We start from the raw sequence: 15,183 nt of genomic DNA on the forward strand, positions 1-15,183 counted from the left end.
TTTGTCCACATTGAAACGGATATTTCGGCGAATGTCCTCCTACTGCGCATGCGCAGGACACATCCACCGAGAACAAGCGACGTGTTTGGTGTCGAATCTCGGTGTGAAAGTGCGCATTTGTGTAGTTACAGACTAGAAAAACTTAAACGGCGGGCAGCTGTTGGCTCTCGCACAGGAGAACTTAAAAGTAAAAAAAAACAAATACTGGAGTGAACGAAGGCAACTGACAGGGAGATCATGGATAGGTTGACTCAGCTGACGACGAACATTGAAAAATTGACTAACTTTGTTGCGTTAATAAAGCCCCTTGTTAAATGTATAAAACATGTCTGCATCAGTGTTATCTTGTATTTCCATACAATGTTACATAGGCTGTTACACATCTATTGTCAGAGAAGTATTTGCATAAATAGGTAAACCACCTTCATACAAGCGAGGACAGAAAACAGGGCAAAGTGAGTATACTTATTTATTCAGTAAATTATGGGTTAAAGTATTTGGTGAGTACATTTCTAACTCTTCTGGTTTCAGTCTCGTTGCCGTCTGTTCTGAAATTGTCAGGTTGTGTTCAAGAAAACAATGAAATAACACGCTGCCGTCTGATAGCGTTTTCAGAAGTCTCTGGTTACCCCATCCACACTGATGCGGCCAATCCGGCGGTTTCAAAAATACACACTTTGGAGAGCGTTGCTGAATAGCTCCGGTTTCGGGGGACAAAAATGCAATTTTAGTGTGGACGGAGGGTAAAAACGAAGAGAAAAATCTTCAGTTATGGAGTTATCCGGTGTAGTGTGGACATAGCCTTAGAATGGAGATAAGGAGGAACTACTTTTCCCAGAGAGTGGAGAATCTGTGGAATTCTCTGCCCAATGCAGCAATGGAGGCTACCGCAGTAAGTATATTTAAGACAAGGCTGGATAGATTTTTGCATAGTAGGGGAATTAAGGGCTATGGAGAAAAGGCAGGTAGGTGGAGTCCACAGCCAGATCAGCTTATTGAATGATGGAGCAGGCTCAATAGGCCAGATGGCCTACTCCTGCTCCTATTTCTTATGTTCCTGGTTGCAGAGAGGATGGGGAGCGATGACTAAAACAAATGGAATATCTTTGTTGGGTTTGCTGAGTTCACTCTGATGTTTCAGAACCATCTGGTAAATTAACTAATGAGGGCACTTAGAGAGACAGAAAGCATAAAGACATGATTAGTCTGTGAAAGCAGGTTAGAGTTGCGGCTCAAATATGAAACTGTAAAAGGTTGTTGGAAATACCCAGGAGATCAGAGAGCATCCATAAAAAGAGAACAGTTACAGAACAAAGCATCATCAGGCAATTTGCTGCTGTAGTCGGTGTCTAGAAAGCTCATGCAGCCCATCAGGTACAGGACAATTCTGCCTAACAAGTCTCCACGTTCAGCAAGGTTGCATCCCGGTTCATGGAATTAAAAAATTCTGAAGAAAGTGGGGCCATGGGGTGGGGGGCAATCTTACATTTCTGCTTGAATATGGGAGCAGATCAAGTGTTCTGGAGAATTACAAGTGTTATATCCTTGTTCAATAAAGGATAGAGAGAAATAAACCTAGTAATTGCAATCCAACCAGGTCACCTTTGTCCATAGGAAAATCACTCAATTATAAGAACTAAGAATGGGCTAATAAGGGACAGGCAGCACTGACTTGTAAATAACATTTGATCAGCATGACCAAGTTTTTTGATGAAACAGTGGACTAACCTATTGAAGGTGATCCTGTTGATGTTAATATTGGCTAGAATTTCATTTCCAGTTGGTAGCATAGCGTAAACTTTATATTCTCTCCGCACATGGTATGGTATTTGGCCATTAACATTTTATGTTCCTAAATGGGAACGAATTTTTAGGTAGCCATTAGATAGAGTGTCATAGAATAGACCTTCATAAAAGTGGAGGCCAATTGATACTGATTTAAATTTACTTGGATAATGTACTCTTAATGTGTTTGAATGTCCTACAGAGCTGGATTCCTAATGGCAGATTCAATGGTGGGACTACTTGAACTGTTGATTGACTTTGGCTAGAAGTACCTATCATTCACATTGATTATGATAGAATTGAACAACACCCTCTGAAATTGTTGACCCTTCATAAGATGGCTGACTGTCGACATGTAGGCAACATCATACTGTGAAAATCCAACCAACCCTACATACTTTATGTAAATGACACCTGGCTTTGGATTTGAGATTGGGTCAGAATGGTGTCCTATCAACTGGAGAATGCTCTCAGAAACTTGTTACTGATGAAAATAAAGCTGAATCCAGTGAAGAACAATGGTTAATTTTTGTTATGGGCTTACTTTTGCATCCAAAACTCCTGTGCACCAATGTCTCTTCAAATTCCTAAAACACCTTACGTGTTATTTTTATAGTTCTTTTGCATCTGATGCAAGCAAACTGAATTTACCAGGAAATGGTCACTGTGGACATCCGTGTTAGTAGAATCCATCCCTGCCTGCAGGATTTAGTACAGCAGCTATGTATTTGTCAGCTTGACCCTTGTCATACTCTAACCAACTTGCTAGGCTCAGCTTCTTCTGAAATTTGTTCCTCTGATGCCAGGAAATTAGCTCCAGAAAATGAGTAGAAGACGATTCCCATGGACCTTGGGTTGTATGTAATCTCCCTGTGACCAATAACAGACAATTAAAATTTGAATTTTTCTAACATTTCATCATACACCTGAAATGAGCCAGTATTCCTTGCAACAGTGCTTCAGTATTACAATAATGGTGAAAACTCTGCTGCCTCATATCATTAAAATGTAATCTGCTTTTCACCACCGTATTGAGGTAGACGTTATCCACATGTACCATCACTTTTGAACAGAAGTGAAAGGAAACCAGGGGTAGCCAATTCCCTGAAGTCAGTGGAAATGGGTAGGAAGACTCATCATAAGGTAGTCATTGAGTCATAGAGTAGTACATCATGGAATTATGTTCTTTGACACAATTTGTCCATGCTGACGAAGGTGCCCACCTAACTTAGGCAACCCACACAAAATTCTGGGGGAGCTCAGTAGGCCAGGCAGCGTTTATGGAAAAGAATCTAGGCAACGTTCCGGGCTGAGACCTTTCATTAGGACTGGAAAAAAAAGATGAGGAGTCAGAGTGAGGAGTTGGGAGGGGGAGGGGGGAATAATCACATGGTGATAGGTGAATGTAGGGAGGGGTGAAGAAAAGAATGAGGAAGTAGATTGGTGAAAAAGATACAGGGCTGGAGAAGAGGGAATCTGATAGGAGAAGATGGAAGGCCATGGAAGAAAGAAGAAGGGGAGGAGCACCAGAGGGAGGGAGGCTGGTAAGGAGATAAGGTGAGGGGAAAATGATGAAGGGAGGTAGGGGGCATTACTGGAAGTTTGAGAAATTGATGTTCATGTCTTTAGGTTGGAGGCTACCCAGATAGAATATAAGGTATTGCTCCTCCAACCTGAGTGTGGCCCCATTGCAACAGTAGAGGAGGCCACGGACTGATTTGTCGGAATGGGAATGGGAAGTGGAATTAAAATGGGTGGCCACAGGGAGATTCCTCTTTTTCTGGTGAACGGTGAAGCAGTCTCCCAAGCTGCATCAGGTCTCACCGATATACAGGAGGTCACACCGGGAGCACTGGACACAGTAGATGACCCCTACAGACTCACAGGTGAAGGGTTACTGCATTTGGGGTCCTGCATGGTAGTGAGTGAGGAGGTGTAGGGGGCAGGTGTAGCACTTGTTCTGCCTGCAAGGATAAGTGCCAGGAATGAGATCAGTGGGGAAGGACGAATGGACAAGGGAATCATGTAGGGAGTGATCCCTGCAGAAAATAGAAGTTGGGGGTGAGGGAAAGATGTGCTTGGTCATGGGATCCTGCTAGAGATAGTGGAAGTTACAGAGAATTATATATACAGTATTGCCTTTTAGACAATTATGGAAAGGCTTTGGGACAACAGTGAAGATCTTCTGTCTTGCTCATCTGAGGCTGGTTGGAATAAGCCACTGTCCCCAGCAGGAATAAAGTAAGTAGGCTGGGTGAGAGGAGTAGGCAGGGAAGCATGTTGGGAGGAAATGGGAAGGAAGAAGCAGACTCAATGGAAAAAATGGCCTATTTCTGCTTCTATATCTTATGGTTTTATGGTATTATAAAGAATCAGAGAAAGGAAAGGAGTCGTTGAAGAAAGTATAAAGAAGGGAGAATGGGAATGTGGGAAGGAGCAAAGGAGAGATGGAAAGAAGAAAAGGAATGATGGAATGAATGAAAAGAGAAGGCAAGGAAGGGAAGAAGGACAAAGAGTGGGGAAGCAGGGAAGCAGGGAAGGAGGGAAGGAGGAAAGGGTAGGGAAGAGGAAAAGGTAGGGAAGAGGAAAGGAAGCCCCATGAAAAAAGGATGACCATGTTATGGGATTATATTATAGACCAACCAACAGTCTGCAGGATTTAGAGGAGCAGCTTTGTAGAGAGATCACAGGCTGTTGCAAGAAACATAAGGTTGTTATAGTTGGTGATTTTAATTTTCCACATATTGACTGGGAATCCCACACTGTAAAAGGGATGGATAGGAAAGAGGCTGTCAAATGTGTTCAGGAAAGTTTCATTAATCAGTACATAGAAGTCCCAACTAGAGAGAGTGGTATTAGATTCCCTATTAGGGAGTGGGACAGGGCAGATGACAAAAATTTGTGTAGGGGATCACTCTGCATCTAGTGACCATAATGCCTTTATGGAAAAGGTTAGGTCTGGTCCTTGAGTTGAGATTCTAAATTGGAGAAAGGCCAATTTTGATGGTATCAGAAAGGATCTGGCAAGTGTGGATTAGATTAGGGAATTTTCTGGCAAAGGTGTACTTGGTAAGTGGGAGACCTTCAAAAGTGAGAGTACAGAGATTAAATGTTCTTCTCAGAAAAAAGGCAAGGATAACAGATTTTAGGAAACTTTGGTTTCTGAAAGATATTCAGGCCTTGGTTAAGAAAATGAAGTAGGTGCATAGCAGGTATAGGCAGGTAGGAACAAAATGAAGTACAGTACTTGAGGAGCATTAGAAACGCAAGGGTATACTTAAGAAGGAAATCGGGAAGGTCAGAAGAAGGCATGAGGTTGCTCTAGCAGACAAGATGAAAGATAATCCTAAGGGCTTCTATTGATATATTAAGAGCAAAAGGATAACAAGGAACAAAATTGGTCCTCCGGAAGATCAGAGTGGTAATCTATGCATGACGCTTTGCATTTGGGTAATAAGGAAACGTTTGGAAAATTGGCCATAAATCTAAGTATTGAGTACAGGAGTTGGGGTGTTGCATTGAAATCTCATAAGACTTTGGTGAGGCCTAATTTGGAGTATTGTGTGCAGGTTTGGAAAGATGTAAATAAGATTGAAAGAGTACAGAGAAAATTTACAAGGATGTTACCAGGACTTGAGGTCCTGAGTTCTAGGGAAAAGTTGAATAGGTTAGGTCTGTTCCTGGAACATAAAAGACTGAGGGGAGAAATAACAGAGGTGTAGAAAATTTTCCACTGAGGTTGGGTGAGAATACAGATAGATGTCATAGGTTAAGGGTGAAAGGTGAAATGTTTAAGGGGAACATGAGAGGGAACTTCTTCACTCAGAGAGTTGTGAAAGAGTTGACCGAGCTACCAGATCAAATGGTAGATACAGGTTCAATTTCAACATTTAAGAGAAATGTGAATAGGTACATGGATCAGAGGGGTATAGTGGGCTATGGTCAGGGTAAAGGTTGATGGGAATAGGAAGATTAATGGTTTGTCACAGACTAGATGGGCTGAAGGGCTTGTTTTGTGCTATATTCTATGACTATGAAACACTGAGAAGGAAAATGATGAAAGAAAAGAAAGGGAAAACTTATGGGAAAACAGAAGGGAGGAAAAACAAGGCAACATGGTGGGGCTGACAGAAAAATGAGAGAGAATGAAAGTGAAAAATGTAAATAGATGTATGAATGCTTTATCTGTCTATTCCATCTGGGTGGGTGGGAGGAGTGGGGGGAATATCAATATCTTACCTTAAAGCTATCACCTCCAACAGTGCAGCCGAGCTTCAGCCTAAAATTTTGTCCTTAAGCTTTAGATGAAGCATTTAAATCCTGTGAAGCTTCTGATCCTGAAGCACAGTGACTATAAGAAAACCCTTAATTCCTCATTAAAATGCTTAATCTGTTCATAAAGATAATTACGTTTGAATATAATTCAACATCTGCCGGAAGTAAATTCCTTGTATGTGCATAGGTACTTGGCGATTAAAGGCTGATTCTGATTCTGATTCTGATTCTTTTGATGGCTCTATGGGAATGAATATCATGTATCCTGATAAAGGCAAAATATCCCTTAGTCCGTGGCTTTTCAAAGTTAGGAGGGGTTTGGATGGTTAATGCCCCAGAAGAATAATATAGCCAGAAGTGAAAGCAGATTTCTACAGCTGGTGCAGATCACAAATAGATTTTTGGAATCTTTGTTAATCACTTGCCCATTCTAAATTGGCTAATCTAAATTTGGACAGCAATGAGATGCCAGCTCCAGTGGATAGGTCATGTCATCCAGATGCCTAACTTAAGGTTGACAACATCTCCTCCACAATCACCATCAGCACAGGTGCACCACAAGACTGTGTTCTTAGCCCCCTGCTCTACTCACTTTACACTTATGACTGTGTGGCTAAGCACAGCTCTAATGACATATTCAAGTTTCCTGATGGCACCACAGTTGGTGACCCAATCAAAGGGAGTGATGAATCAGCATATTGGAGGGAGATTGAAAGTCTGGCTGAGTGGTGCCACAACAACAACCTCTTACTCAATGTCAGCAAGACCAAGGAGCTGATTGTATACTTCAGGAGGAAGAAACCAGAAGTTTATGAGCCAGTCTTCATTGGAGGATCAGAGGTGGAGAGGTGGTCAGCAACTTTAAATTTGTCATTTCAGGGGCCCTGTTCTAGGCCCAGCAGGTACAGTAAGTGCAATTATGAAGAAAGCATAGCAGTGCTCTTCTTCCTTAAGGGTTTGTGAAGATTTGGCATGACATTTAAAACTTCAACAAATTTCTATAGATGTGTGGTGGAGTGCAAATTGTCTGGCTGCATCATGGCCTGTAATGGAAACACCAATGCCCTTGAACAGAAAATCCTACAAAAGTAGTAGATTCGGCCCAGTCCATTGTGGGCAAAGCCCTCTTAACCATTGAGCACGTCTACATGGAGTGTTGTCACAGTAAAGCAGCATCCATCATCAGGGACCCCCTGCCACTCACGTTATGCTCTCTTCTCACTGCTACGTTCAGGAAGAAGTTACAGGAGCCTTAGGACTCATACCCCCAGGATCAGGAACAGTTATTACCCCTCAACCATGAAGCTCCTTCACCAATGGGGTTAACTTCACTCAATATTGAAATGTTCCCACAATCTATAGTCTCATTTTCAAGCATTCTTTATATCATATTCCCAATATTGATTGCATTATTATTATTATTATTATTATTATTATTATTATTATTATTATTATTATTATTATTATTATTATTTCTTTATTTTTGTATCTTTACAGTTTGTTGTCTTTTGCACACTGGTTGAATGCCAAAGTTGGCAAGGTCTTTAATTATTTCATTATGGTTATTGCTCTATTAAGGATTTATTGAGTATGCCCACAAAAATGTCTCTTAGGATTGTACATATTGACATATATGTACGTTGAACTTTGAACGTTAACTCCCGTCTCCACAAACAGATACTTTGCTCCCAGTTGAAGGAAGATCAGCGAACTCGTGGTGGGCAAAGGAAACACTTTGAACATAACACCAAAGTCAGGCTGGAGAAAATCAGCATTACATCTAAAAACTGGGAAGACGTTGCATTCCATAGATATACCTGGTGGAAATCTGTTCCATAGGAATCTGTACTACCTGCAAACGATCTCAGAACAGTGGCAACTGCAAAAGGAGCAACTTAAAAACCAAAAGACCCAACCACTAACCACAGCCCACACTTATCCTTACCCACACCGCATCAGAATATGTTTATCCTGGATCAGCCTCTAGTCTACATCTAACTGAGGACCCACCAATAGACTATCCCTTAGGAGAACATCATATTGGATTCAAGTGATCATACTAGTAATATGGCTATGACAATTGCCATTGGTATCTCTGGACATAGGAGCAGAAACGTCATACTGTTTCTATAACTGTATCGTGACCCTTCTAAAACCTGTAGGAATTTAGAAAGTTTGGAGACTATCAGTTAAAACACCTATGTTGAAAAACTCCACCCATTCTGCTTGTCCAACAGTGCATGTGAGCAACTGGCACTAAGTTGAGACATGAAAGAGCTGTGTTTTGCCTAAAGATTTCTTCTCCACTATGAAGCACCAAATCCAAGTGGAAAATGAAAAAACAAGTGGAAGATTCTGGAGAGAACTCTGCTACTGCTTTGAAGTCTACAACCAAATAATGGTGGTGTTGGTTAAATAATGAGATGCAACCTGAATTCTCTGCTACTTTCAACCAATTATCTGCCCTTCTCATTGGAAGTGACCAGTATGGGAAATAGTCTTAATGGATTAAGGGCAGTCTTCAGTACTGGAAAATTCAAATTAAGACAGATGAAAGCCAATTTTGTCTCTTACCACCACTGTTAGCTCAATTTTGAATTCTAAATCGCAATTTCACTGAAGTAAATGCAGTCCAGGTTGAAAGTACATCACAAGTCAACCATTTGCCAATTCTGAAAGATGAGCCCCCCCCCAAAAAAAATTACTCTCTAAAAGATCATTGATGTGACACATTAACTTTGTTTCTCTTTCAAAAGACGTTGCCTGAGGTATTACAATGATTTATTGCTTTATTCCAGATTCTCAGCCGTATTTTAATTTTGCATGGCCCTAAGTGGGTAGTATATTTATGAGTTGGCATGTTCTCATCAGCATTCCTGACTCCAGAGACATACATAATATTAACTATGCTAATTAATAAATTATACTTGGCAATACTACCCAAATTCCATTCACCCTACTCCATCTGTCTCTAAGTTTGAGACTAATAAATAATGCCATTTTACAAATGGGTTTGCAGTCCTGATGAAGGGTCTTGGCCTGAAATGCCAACTGTTCATTCATTTCCATAGATGCTGCCTGACCCGCTGAGCTCTGCCAGCATTTTGTGCGTGCTGCTGTTCTTTGGTGTTCTTCCCTTCAAAATAAAATAGTTTTATGACGGATGATTGATAAGTTCATGGCCTGAAGGTAGAAGGAGTCAATTTTAGAAAACCTAGCACATTTATTTTTCAACATAGTCCGCTTCTACATTTACACACTTAGTCCAGTGATCTTGGAGCATACGGATCCAAGATCCATATGCACCTGCAGTTCAACTCTTTGAGTGATTATGCAGAAAGTTTGAAGTTAATAACATCGGGGTGATTGATAAGTTCGTGGCCTAAGATAGAAGGAGATGAGTTATTAACTTCAAACTTCCTACATAATCACTCAAAGAGTTGACCTGCATGTGCATGTAATGAGAGCTGTATAACTCATCTCCTTCTACCTTAGGCCACGAACTTATCAATCACCTCTGCTGTGGACACTTTCTGGAGGTTCAAGATCTGTATGCTCCATGACCGCTGGACTAAGTGTGTAACTATAGGAGGGGATTACATTGAAAATTAAATTTGCTAGGTTTTCTAAAATTGACTCTTTCTACCTTAAGCCACGAACTTACCAATCGCCCCTCGTATGCCGCACTGATTTTTTTTCATACAATATGCACAAACTGTTGGAGATGTCTCTCTCATAGATCCTTAGGTAATGCATTTCAGATTCCAATCATCCTTCTGATGAAAAACACTTTTCCTCAGATCTTTTCTAAACCTTCGACCTCTTGCATTAAACACATTCCCTCTGGATTTATGCATCATTGTTGTTGGTGATAGTTTCCTTTCCTACTAGCCACCCTATATGTGTCATTTGTAATCTTGCAAACATCTATCTGTTACCCTAACTCCCAACCCACAGCCTCCTCTATTTAAGGAAAACAAACCCAACCTATCCAGTATCTCCTAACTGAAATGTGCCACCAGGTCTGAATCTCCTCTGCATCTTCTCCATTGCGATTACATCCTTGCAATAGACCGGCAACAGGAGCTGTACACTGTAAACTATCTGCAGCCTTAACCAATGTGTAATATAGTAAATTGAACTAAATCCTCCTTGTGCTTATATTCTATACCCTGACGAGTGAAACCGACTTACCAACCTTTTGCTGCCGATTTCAGAAATCATAGAACATAGAACTTTACTGCACAGTGCGGGTCCTTTGGTCAATGGTATTGTGCTGACCTTTTAACGTACTCGAAGATTAATCTAACTCTTCCCTCCCACATAGCCCTCCATTTTCCTTTCATCCACGTGTCAGTCTAAGTCTCTTAAATATCCCAAATGTACCTGCTTCTATCACCTTCCCTGGCAGTATATTCCATGCACTCACCACTCACTGTACAAAAACCATCTCTGACATCTTCCCTATACTTACAGGGTAGTTTAATCACCTTAAAATTACATCCCCTCACATTAGCCATTTCTGCCCTGGGGTAAAGGTGATGGATGTCCACTCTATCCATGTTTCTGATCATGTCCTTGGAAGTGAATCCTTGAACTTAAACACTGAAGTCTCCAAGTTCCTTAGTGCAAGTCCTCCCTAGCTTACAAATACCCAACTTATGTACAGCAAGTGAATGAGCATTTGGGAGACTGACAGATGGACTTGCCCACCGCTGCAGAGTTCCAGATATGCTCTGCTATGTAGAAAATGGGCTCGGGGCCACATTTCTGTCTTGAAAATTGCTTGCAATATTAATCCTCCCAACTACTTATTCAAGCATTGTTCCGCTTATTTAACCAATTGATCAATAACATCCTGTAGCCTAAACTAATTCTCTCACTTATTTTCAGGTCATCTAGGAACTTACTATATTTTTTGCATTCACATCCAAATTTTAAGTAACTGTCGGCCTCACCTTTTGCCTCTACCAATTCAGTTTTGGATCCAATTTACTAACTTGCCCTGAGTCCTGTTTTGAAGCAGACTCCCATGGGATCTTGTCAAAGGCTATTGGAAGTCTATGTAGACTATATCAATTGTTACCTCTTTGGAAAATTTTATCAAATTAGTCTCAGGATCTCCTTCTTGCAGAACCATGCTGACTATATTTAATTAATCCCTGCTTTCCAAGTGAAGATTAAGATTGCCCTTCAGATTCTTTTCAATGATGTCACTCTAGGATATTAGGGTTACAGGCTTGTTATTATACAACTTATTCTTTGCTGTCTTTGTTGAATATAGGTACCACATTTGATGTTCTCCTGTGATGCACCATCAATAATTCTCGGAGACGTGAGGCAAGATATAGGCTTTTATTGGCTGGAAGAAAGAACAAGCAGCAAATGACCACCACACTACATCCTGGAGACTGAGGCCGGGACTGTGTCTCTAATCGCCTTTATACCGGGGTCCGTGGGAGGAGCCACAGGAGCAGTCAGCGGGGGGGCGTGTCCAGACAGGTATATGTAGTTCACCACATTCACCCCCCCCTTTGTTTTAAAAGAGAGTCCCCATGGGGTGAAGTTTCTTACAAGTATATTTACAGGTTAAGTCTATCAGGTGGTCGAATCTGTCGCTGCGATCTACGTAGCACCGGCTGTGATTGCACAGGTGCCGGTGGTGATTGCACCAGAGATGGTGGTTGTGCTGGTTCCGGCCTGACTGGAGGAGTCAGCCCACTAGGCGTCAGTGGTCCCTCATGCGTGTGTAAGGCGCCTGGTATATGCGTGTGTGAGGCGCCCGGTATGGGAGTGTCATGAGGAGTCTGTGCCGGGCTCGGTGTGCGCGGTGTCACCTCGGGTACAGGGTTCATAGTTACCGTGGAGTGTTCGGGGTAGTGGTCTGCTGCTCCTGCGGGCGCCAGGTCGCGGACGGAGACCGTGTCCTCCGGCCCATCAGGTAAGACCACGTAGGCATACTGGGGGTTCGCATATAGTAGGTGAACCCTCTCGACCAGCGGGGAGTATTTATTGCTCGTCGCATGTTTCCGGAGCAGCACTGGCCCTGGGGACGTCAGCCAAGCCGGTAGGGTGGTCCCAGTGCTAGACTTCCTGGGAAAAGAGAATAGGCGCTCGTGAGGGGTGGCATTGGTGGACGTACATAACAGGGAGCGGATAGAGTGGAGTGCCTCAGGGAGGATCTCCTGCCATCGAGAGACCGGCAACCCTTTTGACTTAAGGGCTAAAAGTGTGGCCTTCCACACTGGCATTCTCCCTCCCCACCTGTCCATTCCCCCGGGGATTATAGCTCGTGGTCCTACTAGTAGCAATGCCCCTAGCCAGCAGGTACTGGCGCAGCTCGTCACTCATAAAGGAGGACCCTCTATCACTGTGGATATAGCAGGGATATCCGAACAGAGTGAAGAGCTGGCGCAGGGCTTTTATGATGGACATGGTAGTGGTGTCGGGGCAGGGGATGGCAAAAGGGAACCGCGAGTACTCGTCGATAATGTTGAGAAAGTAGACATTGCGGTCGGTGGAGGGAAGGGGGCCCTTAAAGTCAACACTCAGTCGCTCAAAGGGGCAGGTGGCCTTGATAAGTTGCGCCTTTTCAGGATGGTAGAAGTGCGGTTTGCACTCAGCGCAGACTTGGCAGTCCCTTGTCATCGTCCTGTTGTCCTCAAGGGAGTACGGTAGGTTCCAGGCTTTCACGAAATGGTAAAATCGGGTGACCCCCAGGTGGCAAAGATCTGCATGTAGGGTGTATAGCTGGTCGAGCTGCACGCTGGCACACGGTCCCCGGGATAGAGCATCAGGGGGCTCATTGAGCCTTCCAGGCTGGTACAGGATATCATAGTTGTAGGTGGAGAGTTCTATTCTCCACCGCAAAATTTTATCATTTTTGATTTTGCCCCGCTGTTGGTTGCTGAACATGAACGTAATTGAGCGCTGGTCAGTCAGCAAGGTGAACCTTTTGCCAGCGAGGTAGTGCCTCCAGTGCCTAATAGCTTCCACTATGGCCTGGGCTTCTTTCTCCACCGCAGAGTGCTGAATTTCAGGGCCTTGAAGGGTACGAGAAAAGAATGCTACTGGCCTGCCTGCCTGATTGAGGGTAGCAGCCAGCGCAAAATCAGAGGCGTCACTCTCTACTTGGAAGGGAATGGTCTCGTCCACCGCATGCATCGTTGCTTTGGCAATGTCCCCTTTAATGCGGCTGAAGGCCGCGCGGGCCTCGGCAGAGAGGGGAAATGTGGTAGACTTGACCAGGGGGCGGGCCTTGTCTGAGTAATGGGGGACCCATTGGGCGTAATAGGAAAAGAAGCCCAGGCACCGTCTGAGGGCTCGGAGGGTGGTGGGAAGAGGGAGTTCTAACAGGGGGCGCATACGGTCGGGATCAGGGCCAATGACCCCGTTCTCCACGACATACCTAAGGATAGCGAGTCGGGTGGTTCCGAAAACACACTTGTCCCTGTTAAAAGTAAGGTTCAGGGCTTTGGCCACTTGGAAAAATCATTGGAGGTTGGCGTTGTGATCCGACCAGTCGTGACCACAGATGGTGATGTTATCCAGATAGGGAAATGTGGCCTTCAGTTGGCACTGGTCCACCATCCGGTCCATTTCCCTCTGGAAGACAGAGACACCATTTGTGATACCGAAGGGGACACGCAGGAAGTGATAGAGCCTGCTGCCCGCCTCGAAGGCGGTGTACAGGCGGTCCTCTGGGCGGATGGGGAGCTGGTGATAAGCGGATTTCAGATCTATTGTCGAGTACACCTTGTACTGAGCTATCTGGTTGACCATATCTGCGATGCGGGGTAGGGGGTATGCGTCAAGCTGCGTGAATCTATTGATGGTCTGGCTATAGTCCATGGCCATCCTATTTTTCTGCCCAGTCCGAACAACAACCACCTGGGACCGCCAAGGGCTTGTGCTTGGCTCAATGATCCCCTCCCTGAGCAGCCGCTGCACCTCTGACTGAATGAAGGCCCTGTCCCCCGCGCTGTACCTCCTGCTTTTAGTTGCCTCAGGTTTACAGTCAGGGGTCAGGTTGGCAAACAGCGATGGGGGAGGGATCTTGAGGGTGGAGAGGCTGCAAGTGGTGTCAGTAGCGCAGCTGTCAGCATGGTGCTGGGTGGGATGTGTGGGTCGGTGTGTGTGTGTGGTCAGTAGCGGGGTATATGACGAAGTCCCACAAAACTGAGGATTCCTGACAGTGAGTGGTGGGAGGGGCCCGTCATATGCCATAGTCACACTTTTGAGGTGGCTCTGGAAGTCCAGCCCCAATAGCACAGGTGCGCACAGTTGAGGCATGACCAGTAGCGCAAAGTCCCGATATTCTGTGCCATGCATCACCAATGTCGCTACACAACCCCCCCAGATGTCTGTGGAATGTGACCCAGAAGCCATGGTGACTCTCTGGCTTACCGGCCGTGTCACGAGTCCGCAGCGTTGCACCGTGTCCGGGTGAATAAAACTCTCAGTGCTGCCCGTGTCAAACAGGCAGCTAGTCCTGTGCCCCTCCACCAGGATGTCCATCATTGACCTTGCAAACCGGTGTGGGGCGCTTTGGTCGAGGGTTACGGAGGCCAGAGTTGAACCGCCGTCTTGGTGCCCGGTAAGCACCCATGGGTCGGGGGCGGGTTGAGGTGGCGGCGACCAAGATGGCAGCCCCCATGTCTCGCACGAGGCGGGCAGGCAAGATGGCGGCGACCAAGATGGCTGCTCCATGCCTCGCACGTGGCGCTACTCGACCCCGCTCGTGGTTCAGACTTACAGACCTTGGCGAAATGGCCCTTCTTTCCGCAGCTGGAGCAGGTAGCTTCTCGAGCCGGGCAGCGTTTTCGGGGGTGCTTTTCGAGTCACCAGAAGTAACACTGCACAGACTTGTGAGTGGCAGCAGCTGTGGTCGGTTTCGGGGAGTTCGTGGACTCGCGACTGACAGTGGCGGTGGTGGATTCACTCGCGGGTGGCAGCAGCGGGGTCTGAGGTGTCCACGGAACCGGCGGGAGATCACGCGGCTGGACAGCGTCAGCGTTGTGCAGAGCAGCCTCCAGCGTGTCGGCCGTCTCGATCGCCGAGCGTAAGGTAAGATCGGCGTTTTCCAGCAGCCGCTGGCGCACGTATACTGACGTGATCCCCGTA

Source organism: Hemitrygon akajei, chromosome 10 (genome assembly GCF_048418815.1).
Source record: "Hemitrygon akajei chromosome 10, sHemAka1.3, whole genome shotgun sequence".
In the NCBI taxonomy this organism is placed as follows: domain Eukaryota; kingdom Metazoa; phylum Chordata; class Chondrichthyes; order Myliobatiformes; family Dasyatidae; genus Hemitrygon; species Hemitrygon akajei.